Below are 13946 nucleotides of genomic sequence, written 5' to 3' on the forward strand. Positions count from 1 at the left end.
AGTATCATACCTGAGAAGAATTTTTATGCAAGTTCTTTATTCTGTCATTGTTTAAAATACCCAAGAAACGAGTGATAACTGTACGAAATATAGTGAAAGTAGGTGATACTGTAATGACAGATATGAGAGGCAAACACTCCAATAGACCTCACAAGATTCTAGATGTTGTTTATGTTAGGTTATTAGGTCACTTAAAGTAGTATATTTGTAAGCCTATATTCTAGGTGCTTTTAGTTAAAATGATAACGTGAAATAAGTGGGATTAATTATGTTTAATGTTCTGATAAAAATTTAGTAAACGAACATATATATATATACACAATTTTTAGAAAATACATTGTAATTATCTTCATTATTGTAGTATAGACCTATATCTAGCCTTTCCTACAGAAATGTAGAAAAGTTAAGTCTTGCAGTATTTCACCTCTCTTCTATGGAAAAAGGTCGTAACTAAAAAAAATTGAATGCTTTGTTCTCGTACAATATTTAAACATTAACCATGGAACTAATTGTAATCACAAGATAACGTATTACCCTATAATATATTATATGAATAGTGTCATATTCCAGCAAGAGATGCGGGGTACAGATAGTTTTGGTTGATTATCTCAAAACTATGTTTTCTGAGTTACGATCTTCTTCCAGCTAACCCCTCAATTAATTCAGAAAGCAGCTGTCTACAATATCCTTAACAAGACAGAAATAAACTAAAGAATACTCGCGATTTTATATACTGTATGCATTCTATTTGGTCACTTTTGACAGGTATGCGTTTCCATCATGGAATCATAATGGTAGAATGGCGTTGTGACAATTCGGCAGCGCCGCATTGCTCAGGCAGAGATGATGTATTTCGTATTTAGATATTTGTTTTCAGTCGTTTCCATTACCTTGGTAAATTGCTTAGAAATTGACTCTCCTTTATGTGTCGTAGCTGAGATAATCTTTTCAAGTTCTTTTCTTAAGAACTGTATAAATGCTTTCAAATTGATGGTGTGTACTGATTGCGGCAAGTGGCCAAAGACTTGGAACTTAGATAATTCTCTAACATGAGAGTTCCTGAGAGATTTACGTACCTTTTGAACATTTTTCCTGCAGAGTTCCTATCTGATTACTGTATTTAAAGGTGTTGGTAAAGTATTGAATACTGTGGAAGGAATTTCGAAAATAAATATTTATTTTTATGGATTCCTATAGCAGGTTTGTTGACGTCCAACTCACTTCATCTACATCAGTTCACTTCTCTTTGAACATACATTTCTGAGAAGTGTTGAAGTACCAATTGGTTAAAGTGATTATTTAAAGCACACTTATATTTTAACTTCCTCTCTGAATTCAGAGAATTTCAATACACTTATCTTCAATTTAAAAGAGGAGAATATTTTGTAGCTAAGTCAGTATTAACTACTACTCACTCCACGGAGCAGTTTTACGAAGGGAAATAGCAATAAGGCAATTGGCGAAGACTAATTTGAAACATTTGTAGAAGTCAGACTGTGTGATTGATACTTTCTGTGCTCACATTAATTGTTTTATATATATATTACGTTCCTACAAGACATGATTTATAGTTGAACTGTTGGAGAAGTGAATAAAACTATTGCGAAAAAAATTACACCAGCACGTTTTAAAGCGAAAAATTCTCCAGGCTCACAAACTGCAATGCAGTTAATAATGGCCACAGTGAATGGTGAAAGCTCTTGCGGTTCTTTTCCATTATTTATTTTTATTCAATGCAAACCCAACACCGGTAAGTGCTCACTTTCTCATTTCTTGCTTTTATTGTGTCTAATTACGCCTCTAGTTTAATTTGTTTTCTAATTAAAATTGCTCTATTTTTTGCTAAAGGATATGCAGACTTAGCGATAACCTCTTGTTTCTCTAGTACAATTTGCATCGCGGTAATATATAACGGTACATTCAAAGCAAATGCAAGTTGAAATAGGTTTGTATGTAACGGAAAATAGTTGAAAACTCCCAGGTCAGTATTATATTTCTCATCGTTTTAATTCAGAGAGAAATGCGGTGTCTTTAGTATGAAGTTTTCTTTGGAATATTTCCGTTGAAAGAAAAACAAAAAGGAAGAAAGAAGAGAAATAGCCTAGAAAGAAACACAAGATTCTAAATATTCTTTTAGCTATGGCAGACCCTTAACTTGAAGTTTTTCTACCCTACTCTAAGAGTCATAGATGTCGCTAATGTCCAGAAATTTAGACAACTTCATTCGTCAGAGACTATCTAGAGTGCATCATATGTGATGAGTGTACACTACATACAGAAAAAGTAAATGGTAAAGAATTGAATAAATACACAAAGAAATAGAGAACAAGAAAAGTGGAAGAATGAAGAATAGAATTAAATAAACAAAAGATTAATCATTAAATAAAGAACTAAATAAGTACCGTCAACGCGGGCTACTTTGACCCTTAAGGTGTTACTTGAACCCAGTAGAAAAAAATGTTTACTTATCATTGGAGTAACTTAGGTGAAAATATTTGTTGTACATATTAAAGTTTGCAGAGAAAAAAAAACCACAACTTTCGACACCAAACTGTTATTTTACTTCGACGAAAACATTTTTTTCTTCTGGGTTCAAGTAACCTTAAGGGTCAAAGTAGCCCGCGTTGACGGTGTGTGTGTGTATGTGTGTATGTATATATGTATATATATAATATTATATATATATATATATATATATATATATATACAGACTCAGTAGATTGTCTATGACATCGGTCATCAGAACACTACACTCTCGGCCTAGCGTCTCTTACCCGCAGGTTTCTTACAGCACCAGCGTGCATTCGTACCTGCTAGCGGGTATGCTTCCTCCTGCACGAGAGTGCATGTCTCCATGCACTGCTTACCCGTAACCCATTTCAGCGAGAGCTGACGACCACTGATTTATGAGGTGTGAGTGCGGCATGGAGTTCATGGATCGCGTATGCACCTGCCTGCTGGCAACAAGATTTCGCGGTTAAACTCATCGCACTAGACTGATTGTCTAATAAAATACTACTTACTTTCATTTCTTATAATTTATGTAGGCCTACACATGCAAGAAGATGCTGGAATTGTCCATCTCCATTTTACACATATTTCTTGCGTATTAATATAGTGGAACTAAGATCCGTCCGAAAATAAAATGAGATTAGGCCTAGGATCAATTTCTCCGCCATGAACTTATTCATAATAAGTTCACAAAATCTACTCCCAAGTACAGGATCATCCTGTTTAAGTTCTTGCACCACACTAATTTTGTACGGTTATAAGTAGACTTCGTTGAATTGCCACACGCAGCATGCAATCAGGTTGTCGATGTACGGTAGTATAGAGGAGGTGAGCGACCTCCCGGTCTCGTAGTATAAGCAGTTCATGTTAAGAGTTGTGACCGGTCCAAATAGATAGAGCAGCTACAGCTAATGTATACCTAAGTAAGCACTTGTTTTTGCATTACTGTGGTTGGAATAGTCAAAGCTTAACATTTGTTCAGTGCAGGCAAGAATTCAATCAAACATACTACAATGAGAGTGTTGCTGTTCCAAACAATTGCCCTTGAATATCCTTACCCCCGCAGCCAGTCTTGACCCGTTGGAAAACGTGGTTGGATGCTGTTAATTATTATGCAAAATATTACGGCAAAATAATGGAGGTAATTGATGCATTGGATAGCACAGACAGTTTCGCTGTTGCAGCTATAAAATCATTGCCTTCTGAATAGATATTGGAAGATATTCTGTGCATTGATTCTAATTTTAAAATCGTGTCCAAAAGCATCACCCTGTTAGAATCTTCTAAACTACAACTCTCAGAAGCCCTTACTATAGTGTATAAAGTATCACAAACCGTTATACAAAATAACAATTCACTAATTTCAGAAAAAGTGAAATGTAAGTTGAGAAACATCATTGCTAAAAATTCTGCCTATCCACAACTTCGTATTATAAATGATGTACTATCAGGTCACGACAAGACGTCTGAAGTTGGTGTACTAAAAAGTAGCGACTTTCCGTTCTTCAAATATGCACCTATTACATCGTGTGTTGTTGAACGTACATTTTCCCAATATAAAAACTGTTTGAGTGGTCATCGGGGGAGGTTCGCTTTGCAATCGTTCAAAATGTACGTAACTCTTCACTGCAATGCACATATTCAAGGATGATGTGAGTATCTTACATTAAATTTTAAGAGTTAATATAGCCTATCTCACTACAAAATAATTGTGTATTTACATATTTAGACATTTCCTACTTCATTGATCATTCATTATATTTCTTGAATGCAGGATACAGATTTTATTGCAACCGCAGTATATTGCTCAGTGTTTACATCAGAGGCATACTCCATCCGTGGCACGTCCACAGTCTATACCGCGTGCGTAGTAAACCTTACGATTCTCGTGGCAATTCCACGAAGTCTAGTTATAAGTAACTTCAAAGCTTCTCGTAGGGAAGTGTAGGAAATTCCCGTTTGCTGAGAAAGACTTTGAACAGATTTTTAGGCGAATTTTCTAGCCGGTGTCCATTGTCATCTGTGAACACTGTACTTCGTCTTTTTCGTTTATATGGAACTCTACCCATTTCACGCAATGTATTAATCAGGTTATTAATTGTAGTAGTACCTGGAAATAAAATATCTGGCAGCTTGTCTTGAAATATACAGAATTAAATCACTGTCTAAAAATATGTCATAGAGGTAAATAATCATCCATATCATGATAAAAAACACAATTAAACCGATAAATAAGTGACGGAATATATTACGCATAAATAGATGTTTGCCCTCATATGAAGAATAAATGTAATCTTTGACACATTTTAATTGAACTACTGTATTTACAAAAATGGAAATAATCCATAATTTTTACAATTCATACGTCATCATTACACTAAAATATATAAAGTAATTTTTAGGCCTATATACTATCTCAGTGTAGAGATCGTTTATTTTAAAATTGTTCTCTCTGGTCTATTAGATTAAGAATTATTAACAAAGTATAAAAATGAGACTTACGAAAGTGAAAATATGGGTATGGAAGAGTTACGCGCATGCACTGTTACATTGTATCGGAGACCCACGAGCTTCAGTTGAGTGATGCATACTGAAGTAGTCAGTACAGTAAACCACTAAGGTTTATTGCGCTTCATTATTATGTTTATTGTTTTCTATAATTATATGTTCTTACTAATATTATACAGTAAATGCTTTTACGCAAAATCCACGTAGAGTTTAGGCTTACGACAATATTTGCAAGACAAGAAATGTCACAAATTTATTTTTACATGAAGATTATAATCGTTGCTATAGTGTTTACCATACTAGTCTCTGGATTTGAGCTTCATTAGTTCAAATCGGGATCCGGAAAATTTTCCGCGAAAATCCGTCCCACAAGTAACTCGGTCACAAAACAAATTTGTTCCCTGACAATTCGGTCCCATAATAAATTCGGGGTGCATACTAATTCGGTCCCATTAGATACACACCTGAAATATACAGTACAGTACTAATTCGGTCCGGGGTTCAGAAAGGTACAGTACAATTCGGTCCGAACTATGCAGGTATAGACAAGTTGTATATTTCATATATATAAGAGACTGTTACAGTATATCTTATGAACTAGCTGTCGTATCGAATTCTCATGTTTTCATGTTGGTACGTTATCGATACTGACGTGTTTTGATGTTGGTAGTGATACTGATTCTAACTTGTTTCTATAATTATGCGCGGTCGTACCTGTCATTTTAGTCATTGATAAACATTCTTTGAGTAATCTTCACAACGATGGCCGAACAAGAAGAAAGTGTTGTTTATAGTGAGAAGGAAAACCCAATGCCTTAAGGAAGAAGCAGGCAATTTTGTAGTTTGCTGCCTCGAGTCACAAATTTACCCGCATAGAAAATGCAGTAGGCCTACTGCTCTATTTTCGATCCGGGACTGAGCTAGTACTGTTAACTTAATGACCCGGGATCGAACTAGTATTGTTTACTTCTTGGCTCCGGACCGAACTATTATATATTTTTGACCATGGGACCGAACTAGTTAACTCCGAAATCGTACCCTGACTATTCGGTAACTTAACAAATTATATTCGGTCCAGACTTCGTTTTAGACCGAATACAAAGCAGCAATGTCTTTGAAGAAGAAAAGTTATTTGTTGTAGATAAATAAGTCAATTTAGATATTGAGGGGGAAGTTTAAAGCCAGTGTTCATTGCATTTTTCACCCTCTCCCCATCTCTATCCTCCTTTAAAATTTCAAATGTCATCCCTATATATTTTATACTTAAATTTGAAATAGTATTCAATTGAACGTCCTGATAGGAAAAGCTCATCCAACTCTCTTCGCTTTCCTCAGCCACCTTCAAGAGGAAGTCGCAGAAATCGACACTAAAATTGACAGGGCAGTAGGCAGCTATTCACCCGCCCGCAAAAAAAAAAAAAAAAATTTTCACGGAAGAACGCATAGGCAGGGTGATTGGACGATATCTCTCTTATAAAGAAGATGACGTGTTGTCCTACCTACGGGCCATTGGACACAATATCGCCGGCAATCTTTGTATGTAACCAAATAATTGGCAACAAAGTGAAATTGTGTAAAATAATTAAGTTATTAAAAATACGTAATTGGGAACAAATAAACCTTGGTACGCATTGTCATTGGAACCAACTGAGTCCCAAAGATTTGGGAACCAATTTCAACTGGGACCAAACGTTTTGGGAACCAGTTTCCTGGATCCAGTTCGGGAACGTAAAGCCGGGGACGAATTGTCCTAGACCCGTTCAAATCTGCCCAATTGCAATTAATTTTAAATTATTGTAAAATTCTTGGCTTGCTTTCCTCCCGGAAGGAAAATGAAGTTGTGAATTGGGTAAGGTAGATTTATTATTAATCTGATATTTTTATTTATAGATGAATTTCAACGACGTTTATGCTATAAATTTATAATTGAATCAGAAATTTGCAAAAGGGACCAAGTCCATATTTTTTTTCCAAATTCAGTTTATAACCGTTTCTGGCTCTTCATACACTCTTCTCGGATTTCAGCATTAAAAGGAACCAAGTCCTGTAGAATGTACACTTTTAAATTGTGTATCAACATGTTTGGACTGTGATACATCCAGATCCATAAAAAAAAAGTTTTTTGTTATTTTCTTAAAATATACTTTTTCGGACTTGGTCCTTTGGAGATTCCTGATTCAATGGAATTCAACTAAATACCTCAATATTTCCCAAAGTGATTTTTCTAGTTTGTATAGTGTTGCATAACTCTGTCCGAATTAAGATAGATCGGTCATACGCAGAGACTAAGAAGAAGCAGAAAATAGGAAAGATTGGACAATCCTGGGTTTGCACTGAAAATCCTGCCCTCGGGAAGAAAACTATGAATTAATGAGTCTGTTCACTTCAGAATCTTAAAATTATACTGTAACGCATTTGAAGACATAAGTACATAATTTACGTATGCTTGAATAAGTACTGATCGTCTTATGAACTGTAGAGAGAGAGCTGTGAAAGCTAAATGTTCTCTTTAAGTTGAATATAGAAATAAAGTAAAAAAGGAAGAAAATGAGTATGAAAATAACAACAGGAATCGGATCCATCATCTGACAAGAACATCTGCTATATCGCTTGTATTGAATTCAGTTCCGTGGGGTGAAGAAATGGAACGATAGGCTATTATAACTTGTGAAGAGTGAATGCAGCTCTGATATATCAAAATGTCGTACAAAATACAATATTAGAAAGATTAAAATTGATTTTGCTTAAATACCAGAGAAGGTAAATAACTTGATATTTCCACATAAGCATATGTGTAAATTATACTTCAGCAACACGAAACTTCATAATCATTAACACAAAATTGTGTGAAATAATAGATATCATTTTATGGCACTTAGTTTTATAATCTGTGCTACTCGGTTATAGAATTAAACACTGTTTAAACTGATTTTTTTCCCATAAATTATCCACGATAATAATATTAAAGATTTTATATTCAACAAAGGCATAATATTCTATTGTAGGAATTCTGTCACTACTCCAGCATCTATCTCATGGGAATACAAATGTGAAGCTGATAGCGAAAACGGAAATCCTAAACAGTTTACATATTTATAATTTTCACCCGAAACCAGTAGTAACATTTAATTTTAAATCTATTGTTGCAGTTGACGAAATAAGCACCGTATAAACTGCAGAATGACTCTGCACTAAACCAGTATGGTATCACAGTCTAGTATATACTGTATAGTTACGAAGCTTGAGTTTTTGAGGGTACTAGGAACAATAGACTGTGCCGGTACTACTTCGCAGTGTCTGTGACGAGGTGATAGTAGCGATCCTAGTAGTTAGCATCTATCCATGGATGCATATTTCCTACGTAATTAGCTTCGTGACTGTATACATTAGACAGTGATGATATTCTAGGAAATACTCTGAGCCAGAAATTCTTAAGACTTTAGGCTTATACGTTTTATTTGGGCACTCTTAAAATAATTATAAAAATAATAATAATAATAATAATAATAATAGTGGTGGTGGTGGTAGTGGTAGTGGTAGTGGTGGTGGTGGTAGTGGTAGTGGTGGTAGTGGTAGTGGTGGTAGTGGTAGTGGTGGTAGTGGTAGTGGTGGTAGTGGTAGTGGTGGTAGTGGTAGTGGTGGTGGTAGTAGTAGTAGTGGTGGTAGTAGTAGTAGTAGTGGTGGTAGTAGTAGTAGTAGTAGTAGTAGTAGTAGTAGTAGTAGTAGTAGTAGTAGTAGTAGTAGTAGTAGTAGTAGTAACAAATGGCTTTGAAGGAACCCGCAGATTAATTACCGTCCTCACATAAGCCCGCCGTCGGTCCCTATTCTGTGCAAGATTAATCCAGTCTTTATTATAATAGCCAACCTCCACAAAATCCATTTTAATGTTATCCTCCCATCTACGTCTCGGCCTCCCCAAAAGTCTTTTTCCCTCCAGTGTCCCAAATAACACTATATGCACTTCTGGATTCGCCTACATGTGCTATATGCCCATTTGAAACGTCTGGATTTAATGTTCCTAATTATGTCAGGTGAAGTAATAATAATAATAATAATAATAATAATAATAATAATACCATCATCAATATCATCATATTTCAAGTAGACTATCAAACTCAATTTCAGTTTCGGTTCTACATTATAACTTCATCTAATAGCTAGTTGAAATAGCTTTCAGCATTTCGTCTTTGACTTGTGATCTCAGTTTTTGTTATTGGCAATAATTATTTAGTTTCATTTATTATTTAATAGAATATTAACTTAGGTATATTTCTATACCAGTTGTTCTTGTACCAAGGTATTATCTGTATACATCTAGAAATATTTATTTCCTAGTTGATATAGGTCTACAAGTAAACATTCATTAGGGAAGTAGGAATTCATTTGGTAAATTTGAAGCTACTTGGTTATGAAATAATTTCCAAAATAAAAATCTGTATACGAAACGGAATTAATAGCATTAGCTGTCAGTAATTTTATTTTTTCCCCAAATTCATTATATGCATTCCCACGTAGTTTTCGAGTAAAACATATCGTACTGTATATTCACACTATAAAGAATTGATAGATTTTAAGTGTGAAATAAAAAATCATGCATTAGTTAAGAGGAAACTTTATACATAATACTAGTAGAGAGTCAGAGAGCTAGATGGATGGATCGACGAAAGGAGAAACTAAGCAACAGAAGGGCGAACTAAAAAAAAACAGAAGAAAGGACGAAGAAATAGAACAACGAATTGATGGATGGACGGACAAAAAAAAAGACGGAAGTATGGAGAAATTGAGCGACAGACTGAGAAAGAGAACAACGAACGGAGAAATAGCTCAGGCATACGAAGAAAGAATCGATGGACAGACAGACGGAGAAATAAATGGATGAATTACTGACGGAGAAATAAAACGACAACTAGGGTACGAAAAAGTAGGACGATCGGATTTTCTGCTGATTATCTGGTTGCGTGTTTTTCGAGGTTTTCCCCGACCATAAAGCGAATGTGAGGTATTCAAGGACGAATCATGCGCCTCATTGCACGAAATATACCATCTCACTATCACCAATTCTGTCGACGCTAAATAACCTATGAGTTAATACCATATCTTTTGACTCTTGACGTCAACTTTAGTGGACAGTAACTGTGTCATTGAAAAATCCGAAGGTCGACTTTAATAGTTGCACGAATGCATTAAAATGCTGTATTACAGCATTAAAATTCCGGTTAGCTACGTGAGACAGAGGCATTTAAATTCCGGCGACAAAAGATTAACAACCGACTAAAGAGAACTTACATGGAAATAAAATTGAACATGGAATTTTTGAAGTACAAATATAACAAAATGAAACAAAATACTGCGATTATTATTATTATTATTATTATTATTATTATTATTATTATTATTATTATTATCATTATCATTATCAGTCGTTTCGGTTCTTGTTCTAGGATTAATATAGAGCAGAAATTTACTTTATGTTACTCCAACGTAAATTCGATAGTTCTCACTGCATCACGATGAAATACATGGAAATTGTAATTGGAATACCCATGTGGATGTTTTGCTGTCTTGTTTCCGGGAACCGATGTGTTAGGGCTGAGCTCTATCTCCTCTGTCATTTCACCCGAGAAGAAACTGTTCTTTCATCCTTGGGCACTTAGTGGCCTGTTCCAGGTGCATTCGCAAACAGACTGACTCATTAGTTAGAAGCTTTCAGAGCCATTTGCACAGACTGCGCTGTGACTGCACATCGTGTAGTTCTAACTTGTAAGACTGCGCACTTCAGTTCCCTCTTATCTCTTGCTTAGATATAGAATCGACTTCCTCGCCTCGAACCGACAACTAGAGCGTGGCAAATATCCGTTTGGTACTGAATTAAACACAGCTGCACTTGCATACATAGAAATGCATTTCAGGATTTTCAAACAATGAATCAAGAAATGTAGTGAGCGTCTCACTAAATTTATTGTACTAGGTAGAAATTAGGAACAACAAAATGCTGCTTGTAATACTGTTTCCGATATGCCTACTAGTTCTAATGATTTGTCTAAAAGTCACTGCTATTATTAAAGTACTGTTACACCATTAGCAGTAAGCCTACTATTATTTCTGCTATCGCTACCAATAAACATATATGTAATGCATTTCACGCGAATTAGTTCATACGTCTCATCTTCGTGGCTACAATATTTTGTCTGGACGCATGTAATAGTTAACTTGCCGTAACTAACAGCGACTGAGTCTTAACATAACAAGTCGGCAGCGCTGTTTAATCATGAATGGCTGGTGTTCTGCGCGGATAAAAATCCGCGACCTCGATGAAATAAGTAGCATAGAAAGGGATATATAAAAATTACAGCTACCACTGCGTTACTGGACTACCACGTCTTATTTTGCTCCTGGTATTGTGAGACAGAAACAAAATATGTTAGAAATGAACTTTACATTTTGTAAAGTTGAATTTTAGAAATGTTCCTAGTTTTTACGTGATTGTTACTTGTTAATTAAATGCAATTTAATTTTGCCGTATTAGCAGGCGCTTCTTTTATTATGAGAAGATATTTCAAGGATTTAAATTGAAGAATATTGTTACGCGTGTACCGGTATCCAAAGGCTGCGTCTCGTTTTTGCGAACAGAAACAGATGAAAACAAGAATGTCGTATCTCGTGAGAATGACTAACGGATATACACAGTGACATAAAGCGAGTTCATTTATGACATAAAGTGATAAGTCAGTGTATTTGAATTTAGTGCAGATTGTCTTACATATAAGAACATAAGAGAATAAAAAGTATTTCCTCTGCGTAATAAATAAATAAACAAATGAACAAATGAATAAATGAATAAATAAATAAATAAATAAATAAATAAGTAAAGAAGTAAAGAAGTAAAGAAGTAAAGAAGTAAAGAAGTAAAGAAGTAAAGAAGTAAAGAAGTAAAGAAGTAAAGAAGTAAACAAGTAAACAAGTAAACAAGTAAACAAGTAAACAAGTAAACAAGTAAACAAGTAAACAAGTAAACAAGTAAACAAGTAAACAAGTAAACAAGTAAACAAGTAAACAAGTAAACAAGTAAAGAAGTAAAGAAGTAAAGAAGTAAAGAAGTAAAGAAGTAAAGAAGTAAAGAAGTAAAGAAGTAAAGAAGTAAAGAAGTAAAGAAGTAAAGAAGTAAAGAAGTAAAGAAGTAAAGAAGTAAAGAAGTAAAGAAGTAAAGAAGTAAAGAAGTAAAGAAGTAAAGAAGTAAAGAAGTAAAGAAGTAAATAAGATAAAGAAATAAAGAAATAAATAAAGAAATAAAGTACGGTAATCTATAAACAAATAATAAAATAAAGCTTTCTCGGCCAAAGTGCATAGACTAATGATAGAAACTATGCTGATATTGAAAACAAGATGTATACACATGGATGGCGAACTCGTGCTCAAGAAGTGCTAAAAACCTTAATGCAAAGAAAAACAGACGGAGTCAGCTGCAGCAGTTAAATTTGTTTGTATTTATGCTGCAAAAGCAGTTCACTGCCACGGTGCGCTGTGGCGTCTCATGCAGGTGATTGTGACGTCTAATCCATGATTTGTATATCAGAATGACGCATGGTACAATTATTATAGTAGTTTTATACAAACAGTAGCTAAACACATACTAAAATTCTATTGTTCTCAAGCTTTCCTAATTAGAAGCCAATATTATGTACTACTGAAAACATAAATAGAACACAATCTTTTCAAGCTACAACAAACACACTGGTGGTAACTGCGGCACTTATTTATTATTACACTATTTGTTGATATTTGTTTTATTTCAAACATAGAACGTGAGACTTCACAAGTGTTTATACATTAAAGAGTATGCTTCTATTTTCAGAAGATATCCTATTTTTCTAATCAATCACAAATTCAAGGAAGTAATTGTTTTACATGTCATGGAAAATAAAATAAACTTACTCCTGAAATCTTTCTATACGTTTAAAGTTTTGACAGTTCTTTCTTGCATTAAAATCTGGTTGAAATTTTGAAGCAATATATGGAAGCAAATATGGTTACTAGGCCGGAGGTGAATAAGCGTGGATATGGAAATTCTCACTAAGGCAGCATATCGAGCAGTTAGATTCTTGATTTCACCGAAATTCTAAGTGGTGTGCTGTTCTGTAGATTTATCAATTCAGGCTTCTATCGGCTGCAAGTCAAAAGGATTCCTTGTCCATTGTCACTATTTCTCTAAACCTACCAGTGAATTCTGTTGTAACGTCTTGAAGAAGAACCCTATATTTGATAAGATTTTTTCATCACTCTTCACGACAGTTTTTAGTGAAGGAAAGTGGGAAAGTTGTTTATGTTCCGCTTGATACTGCCTCATTTTAAATATATCTACAAATGCTCTTAGCTGGCCGATTGTATGTCACGCATTCTGTAACCACAGTCTAGTATATACAGTCACGAAGCTCAATACGTAGTAAATATGCATCCATAGATAGTTGCTAAACACTAAGATCGTTACTATCGCCTCATTACAGACAATGCGAAATAGTACCCGCACAGTCTATTGTTTCTAGTACCCTCAACAACTCAAGCTTCGTGACTGTATATACTAGACTGTGCTGTAACTCTCATGCATAAAGTGCTGACGACATATGATATCGGTCTCACCTTGTTGATATCCCATTTTTCCCTTTAGCGCTTCTAAACCATCTCTCTTGCAGATCCATACAGTATCGGTGAAATTTTCGCCATGTTTATTTGTAAATGTCTTCTGATATTAAAATGGTACGCGTAAAAATTGTAGTAGAACATAATATAAGACACGTAGCTATACCTTCATTCTTAACAAAAGACTACTCTTTTCTCAGTCGTGAATAAGAGAGAAACAATCTGATCGGATTTTACTCATAACAAGCCGCCGCTTACTGCAGACTCGAGCGAACTTACGTCTTGCAAGAACC

Source organism: Periplaneta americana, chromosome 17, assembly GCF_040183065.1.
Source record: "Periplaneta americana isolate PAMFEO1 chromosome 17, P.americana_PAMFEO1_priV1, whole genome shotgun sequence".
Taxonomy (NCBI): Eukaryota; Metazoa; Arthropoda; class Insecta; order Blattodea; family Blattidae; genus Periplaneta; species Periplaneta americana.